The 15002-nt window shown below is 39.9% G+C and overlaps 1 protein-coding gene across 6 annotated transcripts in view; it reads right to left on the bottom strand.

Moving 5' to 3' along the window:
- FARS2 (phenylalanyl-tRNA synthetase 2, mitochondrial) overlaps positions 1 to 15002 on the bottom strand; it is a 249532-nt gene that overhangs the window by 234270 nt on the left and 260 nt on the right. The window contains exon 1 of one of the 6 annotated variants that reach the window (XM_056333244.1): positions 14082 to 14743. The exons of 4 other annotated variants lie outside the window; for them this stretch is intronic. The gene's annotated coding sequence lies outside the window, so the exon portion shown is untranslated. Of the gene's footprint in view, positions 1 to 14081; positions 14744 to 15002 lie in introns of those variants that run through there. One more of the 6 variants, XM_056333247.1, reaches the window with a different exon arrangement.

Raw genomic sequence — 15002 nt, 5'->3', positions numbered from 1 at the left:
AACACCTCCCTTTCTACCTTGGTATTTATTCCTACTATTCCTGTTTATGCCACTAATACATAAGAAGCCTAGTAGCTTTCATGAATTCTTAAGACTCTAAGTCATTCAGACTCACAACAGGGTCTGCCAGTATTTGCAAAGCAAACTCAGGACACATACATGGAATCTGTGTCCAGCGTCAACATCCAAAGCCAGCTCCCACCACCGTTCCTCCCTCACCCAAACAGTATCTCACCTTCATGAATTGCCCCAGCAAAGGTGTTGGGATAGCTCACCTATAAGGTACAACACAGCACAGATTAATGGGATAGAAATCTGGTTGAGGGTAAAAATGTAACAAATGTTCAGATGAGACATTTGGCCATTCTGAACCATGACTGTGCAACAGCTTTACCTACAAACCTGCTGCAAACCCGCCTTTAATGCAGAAAGGTTTCCCATAGCTGCCCCTCAAATTCTCACCAAATGTAAAGGCATCTCCCAACACGAAGCTACATGGCATTACAGAATTAAAAAAACAAAAAACAAACCCAAAACAAACCAAAAAACAAATCCACAACAAAACCCCCACAAAATGATGGGATTACTAGAGATATCTTCAATATGATCCATGATGAAAACATACTTTATTGGACAACTCAACATTTGACATTACAGAACCTCCTTTTTGCTCTGAGGTGAAGACAACCTATAAAACACGTGCATTTTTAACCCTTAATGTTAAATATAACTTAAGGGGTTTGGGGATACGTTTGAAAAATAGACTTAACAATAGAGTTACAATCTGTTCCCTTTTTTGGCATAAAAATACTTTCAATGACATCAAAATAGATTTGTGTTATGTGTAATAGAAGATGATCAGATATGATGTTATAATCAGCAAGAAGAAAAAAAAAAAGGTGGGGTTAGCAGTAAAATGTCTAGCTTTTACATGAAGATTCAGCACTAGGAAAGCGAACTGTGGGTACTTTTGTACTTGCTGTATCGTAGATATATAAATATATTGGTTTATATAATTACCAACTCAGTAGGTAAGACACTAGAAAAGCCAACATACCAGCATTTCCCAAGCTTGCTACTAATTAAATCATATGCATACAGGTTCAATCCAAGGATGATCAAAGTTAATGAAAAAGATTCCCATTTAATTCAATGAGCTGTGGATCAGTTCCAGGCAGCTAGCTGCTACTCCATCCGCTTTCTTCTTTATCAAAAGCATTCCAACAGTGTGAAAATGAAGAGGACTCCATATGAGTCTACAGATTTTGTATCTCCCCTCAGATCTGAGTTTTAAATTAATTATTTGACAGCTGACAACATAAAGTAATCTTTTCTATAAAGCTATATTAGAGGCTACTCCACGTTTTGAAGGAAAACGGACTACTATTATTATTGTTACATCAATAGCCTTAGAAGATTTCAACTATTTTCTTCACATACAGGTTTACCCTCATAATAAATGTATTTATGTGCCACACTGTCCACCACTGCAGCAATATATTGCCATATCTGAGCATGGAAAATGTCAATCCAGTGTGTTGGAAATAGAGCACTAAATTTATAGTGCTTCCTAAGATTAACAGAAAGATAATCTGAAGTCAAAGAAATAAGGAATGAATCTATTTTTAATTGCATTTCAAGTGCAATGTCACAATTGTTGAACAACTTGAGTAAACCGAACATTACATTTATGAAACCTATCTGAAAAGCCTTTGGTTCAACTCGTTAACAGTGCTTTTTCCCATTCTATTTTTCACTAAATGCTTGTATTAAAAATGAGAACTTAATTTCAGCACCTCAAAATTCAGCTCCCACTGCTGCACAGATGCTTAGCTCTCTCTCTAGTCAGGGTTTCAGCAGATGTCCATTCAGATCAGCCTAAAGGCTCTCATTCGTTTAAAGCAGAGCTGGACAGGAGTTGCTGTAAAAGCTTTATTTGGGAATCCAATATATGCATCACTGCTACTAATGAACATTGCATAAGAAATTAAATAATAAAAAAATAACCTTTTCTGTTCAAGAATCAAGAGTCAGTTAAATGAAAACTGAAGTTGTCAGTTTTCAACAGGAGAAATAGTGTTTATGTCTAAAACTTGACATTCTGTCTATACAAGGACACAAGCGTAAATGAAAAATGGTGTTCAGTCATAGTTTCAAAACTTGTGTATGCAGTGCTGCCTAGTTGGCCACCTTACACCCTTCCTAACCTAAGACAGATTTCAAGCATTTCTTGTTGGAAAAGGCATTTGCTTTGATCACATCCATCACATCAGAAAGTTTCGTAGGTATAACCAAAGAGGTCTACTCTTAGCAACTCCTTCATGTTCAAGAACCACATTAGAAACAATGGAAAAGGAATGGTGTTACTACAGCCTTTATTACCACACCCCCAGTACCCTTTGCTATAGGTACTTGGAAGCTCACTGGGAACCTTGTGACCTGGGAGTCAGAGCAGCAGGATTTTATTCCTATGCAGTGCAAAAACATCCCTCATGGAGCCCTGAAATCCAGAACTGGAATGTGAAATGATCTCCCAGTCTGCATGCCCCTTCTCACTCAACCCCTGCCTGAAACTAAAGAGATGTGTCAGAAAGTGATGAATGAAATTCCTACCATCTTTCTTCTGCTTTGCCAGAGAAGATTTCTGCAGAGCCACTTTTAGGCATCCAATTAAAAACGATGCTGGCAGGTTTTTTTGACTGGGTCCAGACGTGTAAGAAATGGTTCTAAACTCAGCTCTTGACTGAGTACAGACATAGCTGCAGGATAACACAGCCTATTAGAGTTTAAGATACAATGAGTAAAACCTGACTCCTATAAATTTACCCAGGTGTTAATACTGCTCTTGAAAAACACTGGAGACTTTCTTCTAGTTTAAAACACTGCTGTTGGCTTACACTCCTTAATAAGGGCCCATTATCTCTGAAACATGTAAATGGGACCTACAAGTTATACTAAGAAGTAATAATCTACCTTTTTTTTTTTGCAGAAGCCCCTATTGCTTTGGTATGATTCCTTATCATAGAAGCCATTTTCTGTTGACTGAGTGAAACAGAAATCAATGACCAGATTTATTTTCTTTTTAATTCTTCCATTTCTGTGCTAGTGATTTAGACTGTTGTGTTCCCTTACTATTAACAGGCTTTAGAAGCGGAAGACCCCTTCATCTCTCAAGAACTATTAACCCAAAGTCTTAGGCTAGAATTGCAAATATCTACTATGTTAGAGCAAACAAAATCTGTTTAGAAACTCTGTATCATCGTTTACATTCGATCCCAAAGCACATGGGTTGCAAATACTAATAAAGAAGGAAAAAATAAAAAGTCTAGGAAAAAGCAGATAGCCTACACAGAGTGCAGTATTGATGAGCATGTTGTAAAAGGAAAAAAAGACAACCCACCGCAGAAGTTTCTAAATGACACTGTTCATTCCAACCCATTTAACCTACACAAAATGCCGAATGCACATGAACAGCAGGATTTGCAAACAATACAGACAGCTCTGCCAGCAAGTCTCATACAATCACAGTATCTGTCCCAATACAGTTAGTCTCACAGCAATACAAATTTCAGAAGGTAAAACAAAAATGAAGATAGCACTGCTAAACATTTCCAGTTTGGTTTCCTTTAGCCTGGCCTTTTTAGCAAATTTATTATATATACGTATTTATTTTTTAACAAACTCTGGTGTTATTTCCTTGATTCCAGCACTAAAATTTACCACAGGTGGATGGATAATGTATTTCTCAAAAATCCCACATGATTTTATCAAGCCTGTGTGCTGCCTCAGTCTCCCAACACACTGTTGGGCTGCAAGATGGAAAACCTTAATCTTTTCAGAACAAGTGTACTCAAGAAGACTTATAACAATTAACTGCCTAGCCAACCTCCATTAACAAGCTTTAAAATATCACTTTGTATGTTTTACAGCTGTCAATGTACACAGATTACCAAAAGACAGAAAACACGATCTACAAATATTCTACTTATATTATGAAAAATTTTCTGTAACTGTTGCTAAAGTGCATTAACTATGTTTAAAGCTTATGGGTAAAAAAAAGTGAAAGTATTTTTATAAAAAAATACTAAACTGCAACAAGTGACACTTATATACAATACTGCTGAGAAATACTCATGTGAAATTTTATAATAAACCCCCTCAATTTAAAGTTCTGCCTATTCAAATAAATACAAGTCAAATTTGAAAATGGATTTGTTTTTTCCCCGATACAGCTGTGCTCTGGTTCAGTTCAAGTTTACAGCTTGGATTAATTCATACATATTCAGGCACACCTACCTCGTCACACTGTATTTGAACACTACTACCTTCACAGTGTTCAAGAGGTGCTGACATCTCCTATAACTTGTTAAAGGACTAGTTCCATGATACTCTGTAGCAAGCAAAGCAAGGAAGTACACCTTAAAATATGTTTAAATTGTGTTTCTGTCCAGTCCTGCTACCACAAGATAAAAAAAAAAAAGTTTGAGAGTATTACAGTAACAAGAACAAGACTACTATCACCAACTTCTTTGTCATTAATGTTGGAAAATAGGATATATATGAGTCCAGGGCTCACAGCACCCTTAGGATACTGGGCTCCCAAGCAGCTTCATGCTTTATTATCTTTAATGTTACCATATAGCGTATCATAGAATCATATCTCCTATAAGGCTTGCTAATGTCAATATCCTAATCCCAGATAAAGCACAGCACAAAGAACAAAATAAAACCTTTGTTTGAAAGGCCTTGAGGAAGCCATATATTTTAATTATGTCAAGAGAACCCTTCCATGGCACCAGATACTTTAAAGTCACACTTCCCTCCAGAGCAAGCCTCAGTGAAAGAAAATGTAGATAGAAAATTTAGAAAGAAAATTTAGATAGAGCTCAGGAAATCACGTCTCAAACTATGGCACAGAGAGGATTTCTCCATCCAGTCCTTAGATAACAAAAGGCAACATCCCCTCATCTTGTATTTTGAGGCAAGATATACACATTAACTGGGAGGAAGAAGGTATACAAGTTAGGAGGAGAAAGAAAGTAAGAAAAAATCAAATCTTTATTATTCATGAAAAATAATGTGTTATGATAGCTCAAGGTCATATATGACAAACCAATCTTCAGTTAATGCCATGTCCATTACGCACAGAGAGAATCAAAATTTAAACATAATAATTGTTCTTATTTTTTCTTTAAAAACATTTGTAGAATTGATCTTTCAGCATGTTGCAAACTGCGAGTTCCATACAGGCCCAGCAGGCTCTGTCACTCAGGGTATGGAATGAGAGCAGTCAGGGGACACTGGGGTCAAGTGAATTCCTACTATTAGGTGAGGAAACAGGATTTGGTAGAATGTGCAATATGTCTTAAATGGTGTTTATAATTTAAAAAACAAACATAGGGAGTCTGATAAAAGAAACTAGAATAAACATGATGTTCCTACATACTTAGCTCAAGTTTTCATCTATCCAGCAGAGTTTCTGCTTGTAGAATTAATATAATACTAAGAATATAACCTCCCACAAGAAAATGTTGACAAAATGGCAGTATCACAATAAGATACATTGGGAGTGGAAGTGGGGGGGGAATAAGAATCACACTATGCACGGAGGGAGAGGGACAGAAAGGAAAACAGAAAAAGCTAACCTTCATCAAACATCTTTATCTGTTCAGAACAACTTGCTTCCATAAAACTTGAAAAAGCTATTGTGCCAACATAAAAAGCAAGTAGATTTCTAAGTTCAACAAAGCTATACAAAGCTGATATTTAATTAGCTCCTCATTATCTGATAATTTTACATGTGCAATACCATATCTGTCCATTTTAGAATATTATCTTCCAAAGGGAAGAGCTGGTATAATGAACTATGCAATTTTTCACCCTGAAATTAATTAGTATAATAAAATCAAAGTTTAAACAAGTGGTTCAAAGAAAGCTACGTTTACAGCCAAAATAAGTAAGAAGACAATAAAAGTTATGTTAATACACTCAAAAATAAGAACACTCTCAATGAAGGTCTTGAACACTGTCTTGAACAGCAAACCAATTTTGAAATCATACACAAAAAAAATTAAGACACACCATTAAGTCTCTGTAATAACCCTGATAATTTGCTCTGTTTATCTGTTTTTCTCCATTTTAGATGTAGCACACATACTTCACCAGGAATCATTTCCAAAAAAACCCAAACCAAAACAAACCCAAGACAAAAGTTAAACAATTATGAAAGTCACCTGCATAAAAATAAATAAAAGGAAACAAAGAATGTATAGTGCCACAAGAAAAAAAACCAGCCAACCTGATCTTGGGCAAAACTGATCCTAGGCTACATAAGCATACCTGAAAAAGCTGATCACAGAAATACAAGGAGATACTTAATCCAGGACTTCAGACAGATGAACTTTCAAATCTTCCCAGAACAGTACTTAAAACTATTTCTTCCCTCATTCCTCTTGTGTCTTTCTGCAGAAAGTGAAACCCATCCCTATAGGAAAGCTGGAAGCTCCATTTCATAGGTTTGCATCCCCACCTTAATCCACCCTCATCCACAGTTTAAGCTAAGACACAAAACTTTATGAAGAGCCATGAACACCCATTGCCTTTAGCTTATTCTGCTACAGGGACAGGAACCTAACAGACTGGAAGATTAATGGCAGGGTTTGTAAGGCCATTAACTATTGTCTCTCCAAAGAGCTCACTGGCATTCATCAGAGCATCCTATGCTGGATTCTAATTTGTTTCAATTAAAAGTGATTGGTAAAGTAAAGAGAACCTAATTCTGCCACCTGTTCTCACACTAAACAGTAACATAACTGCTTAGGTAGCTGGACAGATTTCAAAGGGATTATGCATATACTCCCATATAAAGGTGCTAGAATTTGTCCTTCAGAAGAGTATCATCTTCTACCTATATACCTATTATTATTATCTATCTACCTTTATATCTCAAGTCTCATTATTTTCTTCATGTGAATGAGAAAACACATGAATTCTATCTGGAAAGCAAAGTCAGTTAGCACACCTGGTTTGCACACGTCTAACAGTTGCTGAAGATGAACAGATATTTTTTTATTATTAAAATGGGAAGGACTAAAAACTTGTTACAACCTCAAAAGGCAGGCAGTGCTGGTGTCAAAGAGAGATTCAGAAAACTAGATTTATTTGTAATTACATGCCCACAAGCAGAGATAATTCTCAGCTCTGCTGCCTTTGCCCATTACCTTCAGTCAGTGCTTTTGTTTCTTCTCTTCAGGCACTGGCTGAAAGACAAATTTTGGTACAGCCACCCCAGATATAAAAAAATTGAAATATAAATAAAATAAAAACAAAGTTCTGTCTACAAGTGTGAAGGCAAGTAAGAAAATTCAAGAAGGAGGTTCTGGGAAACTACAGTCCTGTCAGCCTGACCTCAGTGCCGGGAAGGTTATGGAGCAGCTCATCCTGAGTGCCATCATGCGGCACGTGCAGGACAACAGGAGGATCAGGCCCAGGGGGTTTGTGAAAGGCAGGTCCTGCTTCATGAACCTGATCTCCTTCTATGACAAGAGGACCTACATAGTAGATGAGGAAAGGCTGTGGATGTTGTCTGCCCGGACCTTAGTAAAGCCTTTGACACTGTCTCCCACAGCATCTCCTGGAGACTGGCTGCTGGTGGCTGCGACAGGTGTGCTCTAGGCAGGGTGAACAGCTGCTGGATGGTCGAGCCCCAAGTGTGGTGGTGAACGGAGTTACCTCCAGCTGGCAGCCGGTCACAGGTGGTGTTCCCAGGGCTCAGTGCCAGGGCCAGCTCTGTTTAATATCTTTATTGACGATCTGGTCCAGGGGATCAAGTGCACCCGCAGTCAGTTTGCAGATGACACCAAGCTGGGGGGGAGTGCTGATCTGCTGGAGGGCAGGAGGCTCTGCAGAGGGATCTGGGCAGGCTGGACCAATGGGCCGAGGCCAGTGGTGTGAGGTTCAACCAGGCTCAGTGCTGGGTTCTGCACGTGGGTCACACCAACCCCACGCAGCGCTGCGGGCTGGGGGCAGAGTGGCTGAAAGCCGCCTGGTGGGAAAGGGCCTGGGGGTGCTGGCTGACAGGCGGCTGGGCATGAGCCGGGGTGTGCCCAGGTGGCCAAGGAGGCCAGCAGCATCCTGGCTTGTATCCAAACGGTGTGGCCAGCAGGACAAGGGCAGTGATTGTCCCCTGTGCTGGGCCCTGGTGAGGCCACACTTTGAACCCTGGGTTCAGATTTGGGCCCCTCAGTGCAACAAAGACACTGAGGTGCTGGAGCGTGTCCAGAGACGGGCAACGGAGCTGGGGAAGGGTCTGGAGCACAAGTCCTGTGAGGGGAAGCTGAGGGAACTGGGGGTGTTTAGTCTGGAGAGGAGGAGGCTGAGGGTAGACCTTATTCTCTCTACAGCTGCCTGAAAGGAGGCTGTAGGCATGGGGGTGTTGGTGTCTTCTCCCAGGTAACAAGTGGCAGGCAAGAGGAAACAGCTCAACTTGCACCAGGGGATGTTTAGGTTGGATATTGGGAAAAATTTCTTCACTGAAAGGGTGGTGAAGCATTGGAACAGACTGCCCAGGGAGGTGGTAGAATCACCACCCCTGAAGATATTTAAGATAACGCATAGATGCAGTGCTTAGGGACATGTTTTAGTGATGGACTTGGCAGTCCTGGGTTAATGGTTGGACTTTATGATCTCAAAGGTCTTTTCCAGCCTAAATGATTTTATGAAATATTGACAACTCCTCTTCCCTTAAAAATGCATCAGGAGCATAATACATTTAGAAACATGCCCCTAATCCAGTACCATTAATGCTGGCCAGAGCTCTGGGGACATAAAATTGATAGTATACAAGATGAAAAATCAAAAATGTCAAGGATCACTCAAAATTAAGTTATCAAACTCTAACATTACTACGATTCACTAGTATGGGTATATCATTTTCCTCATTTCAATGAAAATGTTGCTCCAGTTTCTTTTCTTCTCCAGAAATACTCTCTTTAGATTTCTTTGTTTCAGCTTCATATTTAAACTCTTGGGTGGTTTTTTTTTCTGGACCAAAAGTCCAACCTACCAGAACAAAAAGTCATATAAATGCATAGCATCATATAAAATGAAAATGCTTTACAACCAGGAAATTATATTCCCCCTCCCCTCATGACAGTCAGAAAACTAAACAGATAGCCTGCTTACAATCCACTTAATCCTTGCTGCTTTACACATCCATTGTAAACCAGTTTTCTTAACCTTTCTTTCCCTAAAAAAATAAAAAAAATCTGTGACCTCCACATGTCCCATTTTATTTTACCTTGGAAAAGGTGTTTTCTTACATCAGCTCCACTTCACCTTACAGCAACGTGATACTTCTACCCTCACTGATACTCTGTTCTAGGAACTGCTTTCAGGAAATAATCACACAAGATGTATTTATAATAAAATGCTTAGTGAAGTGGATTTTCAGGGAAGGACTTAAGCCACAGCTCATGACTTCAGTGGAGCTAACCCCTAGTATTGTCTGACGAGGGAGCCCATGCCCACAATGTGGTGAGTAGGAAAAGAACTGGGATGCACCCAAGCAACAGGCTGCCTTTGATTTCTCATACCTGGGAAAACCAGGGTAACCAGACAAAAACCCACAGCACCGTTGGCTATGCACAAATCCCCAAAGCTGCAAGACTGAGAATCTGGGATGAATAGCATGACCCTTACCACCATGACAAACTACACACATGCTTTTATACATATCCATATGCACATTCATATATGACAAAAATAAACTCAAGAGAAGAAAAAACTTAGCTCTAGCAGGACATCTCAGATGCAATTATGATCGTGAAATAAAGGTTGACAGTACATTTGTAACCAACCTGGCAAAATGGAAATAACAAGTCTACAAAAGACACAAGGGTGGCTACCAAGAGATTCTCAGTTGCTCTCAAACAAAATATCAGTCCTTGTTTAACAGCTAAGTTTGCTTTCTAAGCTAAAATATTCAATATCCACTAAAATGAAGAAAAACAAAAAAATCAAAATAACTAAATGTTAGACAGGCTAGGTGACAGCTATTGAGAAATATGATGACAGTGTAAATCACAGAGGAGGGAGAGGAATTACACAGCATGACTAAAGGGCAGAAATTACAGAGTGGGAGAAACTTTGGGAAGAGAGTGGCATAGGCCGACCATCAAGAAACATTTAACAGCAAGATACAACATAAAGTAGAATATTTTTTCCCACGGAAAGGAAAGTTATTTAAGACTAAAATAGATAAAAACACTACAAAGTGCACCAAAGAAAGCATTTCTGAATTGATGAAGTCATGGATGAGAACACTTAATAAAGCCTGTCTTTCCTGCTTCTCATGATTAGGTTTCTGAGTAAAATTTAAGTACAACAAACAACCACACAGTGAAAATATGTTCATTTCTTGTTGGGTTCTTGTCTTGAAAAATAACTTGGATTTCCATCAGCATTAAGGTTAGAAGTGTCATTTGCATTTAATGCAACCATTACACACCAAACTACTTAAGCATCATTCATAATTTTAATCCCCTATTACTTATTCTCTTGCCTACTGCTGTAACATGGAATTATCCTTTTAATTCTGAACTTTTTTGTAGCATTTTTATTTCAGGCATTTCAAAGTACTGTACCAACACATGTGCAGTATCAACCTCTTTCAAAACTGATACGGTATATATATCAACATTTCTTGTCATTGATCCAGAAGTTACCCCACAATTGCTGAACTTAATTGTCCAGCTTCTTAGCATGATATATAATTAGCAGGGAACATAATGCCTATGAAGTCCTCCAGTGTTGCACATGGCCACAGAAAATTAGAGAATTAAAACTGAGGGCAACAAGGAAAAAAAAAATGCATTGTTTCTTTCAATTTGATGTCTGTAGCATGAGAGATCATAAACCAGCAAAGGAACACCAACAGTTTTCCCCTTACATGACCAAGTATTACAACAGAAAACACCATGGGTTGGGGCGGGGGGGGGGGGGGCGTTGTGTGGGGGTTTGGTGGGGGGGGAGGGGGGGGGATTGTTTTTTGGGTTTTTTCCTATTACTACCATTCTTACAATCTTACTTTAAACAATACACAACATTCTGCAATTCAGTTCAGAAAGAGATGGGGTAACTCACAAAAAGTGACTAAGAGAGAAGTTCTGTCCCGGTTTTTTCTTCCCTCTGATCTCTTAGGTAGAATTTTCCAAAACGCACAAATAATTCAGGAGTACAGCTGAATTTGAAAAACAGAAGTTTCGCCTCCTGATTAAAATGTTCTTTTCTACAGGGAAACCAAATAAATATATATTTCTAAAAAAAAGCAGAGTTATTCAAGGCCTCCTTTTGATCCTGTGGAAGTCATACTATAGGGAATGGTTCAATTATAGTTTGTTACATTTGTGACTAAGAACCCAACATTCTTGTGATTTATAGTCCTTATTTTAAAGGTCCTTCTCTACACTGGGTAGACTCTAATTGCGTACAATGCTGTCCATCAAGAACTAGAACAGAAGAGAGAGAAACTACACCACAGCAGCAGGGAAAAGTTAGCACGTTTTCACAAACAAACAAAAAAAATTAAAAGAAACTATAGTATCACAAGAATCAAATATTATTCTGACCTCCAAAGAAAAATAATGAACATGAACAGCAGTGTACCAGGAAAGCACATGCTCTCTTTAAGTGCCGAGTGCCATATCATAAAGCTGAAATAGCGTACCACAAGGAACAATTCAGCAGCATATGACAAAACATCCAATATATACTGGAGAATAACAGCTGTTTTCTTTCACACCAGTCCACAGTTTCTGCAGGTATTTAATCCAAATTCCTTCCCCTCATTTTTATTTTTTTTTTAGCAGCTACATATTTAAAATATTAGTAACTATTCAGATAGTGATATTACATAATTATCAAATGACATATCATTATCAAAGTCCTTATTTACCCCAAGAAATGCAGAAAGGCAAGGCACGGGCCACTCTCCTTCCTCAGACCAAATGCCAAAAGCAGACTTCTGTACAAATGAACATCCACCAGCCCCCTTCAACAATGATTATATGTATTACTGCAGGTAAGGAAACCATCTCCATAAAATGTAGCAATAAAACAGCACTGAGTTTTAAACCAGAGAAGTTTGGGAGGGGTGAAATCATCCCATGTCTTGATTGGTCCTAGCCTGGTATCTTAAGTTAAATTCAGGTGTGGATTCTTCCTTGGGAATGAGGAGGCAGTTAATAAAGTGATCATCACTGCCTCCCCACACATGGGCTCCATCATCACAGGATAACAGTGGTCATTTGGGCTATGTCAGTCCTTCAAATTCTCTGCAGGCTTGTAGTGATGCACTTAAACAGAAGTCTAGCAGAAACACATGTACCCCAGTCACAGCAGAGGCAATGTCCACCTACTGCAGAATGACAGGACTTCTGAGACCCAATCCATTGTTTCCAAGAAAATACAGTAACAAAATACACTAAAAAATAATTTTGCCAGTCAATAGCACCAATCCAACTGCACAAACAGGACAAGTTTCTGCTAAAATTTGTTCTTCCTTCCCTGAGTGTAATAAAGGTTAATCCAAAAAAAGGGAGACAAGAGCAAGGACTTTTTCCTTTGTTATGTTAACTTTGCATTTGATAGTACATTACATGTGCTTATTCTAAACATAAGAGGTTCCCGTGCTTCTTTAAGAGAAAAACTATGGTTATCTAACAAAAATAATAATTTAAAAAAAGTATCACAACAACTGTCAGGGGGATTTAGGAACAAGACTAGCAACTGAGGCTACTTCAAAATAATTTGTAATTACTGAGCAAATATTAAATCAGTAGTGTTCTTGTAAACAAAGTTTGCTTAATCCCTTTTTCTTTCTTCCAAATTACTCACTCATCATTTAGAGCTGAAGACTCAAGCATCAAAACTATTTCTCACAATAACAGAGAGGGCTGTTGTAAAATTAGATAGAATAACTGCCACACTCATCAACAGAATGATTTTATGTAACTTCACTGAACTCTCAAAGCTAGGTTTTGCTCTGTACATGATGAATCCGTATCTTTCAAGCTGTCTGAAGCTCATGAGCAAAACAAAGGGCAGGGCTGCCGCTGCTGCTTTCAAGGAAGATGATAAATCTGCAGACACAAACCAAGAGTTCAGCCTTAACACGTATTAAGTGCCCCAGCCACCAACAGCTGCTAAGATAAGGGGAGCACAGTACCTCAGACCGACTCCACTTCCTGTGTGGCAATCTGCATCAACAATATGGCTTGGGCTACAAGGAGAATTCGTTTGGCTCCACAGGCAACTGAAGAGCATGCCTACTTTGTATTTTCCTATTTTGGCTTTCTGACTGCCAAAAGCTAGCCCAAAACACGTGTTTTGTAACATACAAGGGAAGGCCTCAAAAGCATGACACTTACTGTTTCAGTTGCTTACATTTTTCTACAAAAATATAACATTTCCTCTAACATTTCTAGTTTTGGTTTTGATAAAGAGAATAGCTAAGAACGTTGCTATGTATGGAAAATTCCAGTTTCCTGACCCTAAAAAGGCTGCTAAAACATAGCACACTTGTAAAGATAAGTTCAACTTAAACGCTTGTGTGTCTATACTACTTACATCCAGAAATACGGTATTTATATTCATGACACAGAACTATTTCAGTGCTATGCAATAAACTGTAAATTGCATCTGATGTACAACTGGCACAAACAATACTACTCAAAGTGCATATACAGTAAGTTCAATTAGTAGCAGCAATTGAACCACTTTTGCCAGAGACATGTTTACTGCGGAGAAAGAAGGAACCATGTAAGGATTATAAATAAGTCATATTATTGATAATATTTTAAAATCAGTATTAAGTACAGCTAGGGCATCATACCTGTAAGTTACAAAGTCACATTTATTCTGCAATGGCAAAACTTTCAGCAGAAGATGCTAGTATGTGCTGTTTCCAGCAGCAACAGGATCAGGATGCCTCTGGCATGCGCAACAGAAGAAGCACTTAAGTAGAAAAAGAGCTCCAGCCTCACAGGAGAGAAGAACAAAGACCAAGAACAGGCAGAACCTACTCTTTAAATGGTTCAGGTAACCAGTTGTTCTGTGCACTGCATGGCACAAAGGCACAGTGTACACTCATTCCTGCCTGGGTACTGCCCTCTTCGAGGCCAGTTTCCACACATGCGGGCCTATGTGTTAGATTCACCCAACACAGCCACTTGTTTTCTGAAAACCTGCACAAATGGGGAACCTTAGAGGAGGACACTGATAAAACCCATATGGTCAGTCCTCAGGGCTGTGGAAAAAGTAAGAAAATAGTAAGTATTTAAATAGACACTTCCCATTGAAAATAAAAGCACAGAGACAGCAAATGCTTGCTAAGCTCCATCAGACCCTCACTACTTAAAACAGTACTGAAACTGTAACTACACAGGTCAAGTTAGTTTAAATAACAGAATTCCACATACAGCAGGATACAGAGAGCGGCACAGCACACCCATGACAGTATCACACCGGGCCCTGGCACACCGGCACCGAGGAAGGCTCGCTGCAGACCCGCACCGCCATTTCGATGCCACCACCAGGCACACATCACCTGTTGCTCTTTCCAGGCCCCGTCCCAGCGCCGCCCTGCCAGCACCCACCTCCCCACGCCACAACCACGGGTGCACACAACCACGCCACCATCACCGACCAGTTTATTAGCACGATGGTTTGCCTTCCCCTGTGACCCGGCCCTTCCAGCCCATTCCCCACCCCGCCAGCGCTGGGGCCAGGCACAGCGGCCCGGACCGAGCCCGGCAGCCCCCCCCCTCCTGGGGACGCGGCGGCAGTGCTCCAGGGCAGGCCAAGGCTTGAGCAGCGACCTCGCAGCGGAGGGTAAGGGAGGGAGGCCCGGCGGAGCCGCCACATCTGCGGCAACGGACGGGGCCGACCCGGCGGCCCCGGGCCCTCCGCACGGACAGGCCACCCACCGCCCCTCAGGGCCCCCC

Source organism: Falco biarmicus, chromosome 3 (genome assembly GCF_023638135.1).
Source record: "Falco biarmicus isolate bFalBia1 chromosome 3, bFalBia1.pri, whole genome shotgun sequence".
In the NCBI taxonomy this organism is placed as follows: Eukaryota; Metazoa; Chordata; class Aves; order Falconiformes; family Falconidae; genus Falco; species Falco biarmicus.
The sequence above is the reverse complement of the archived record's forward strand: the minus strand, read 5'-3'. Positions and strand labels throughout refer to the sequence as shown.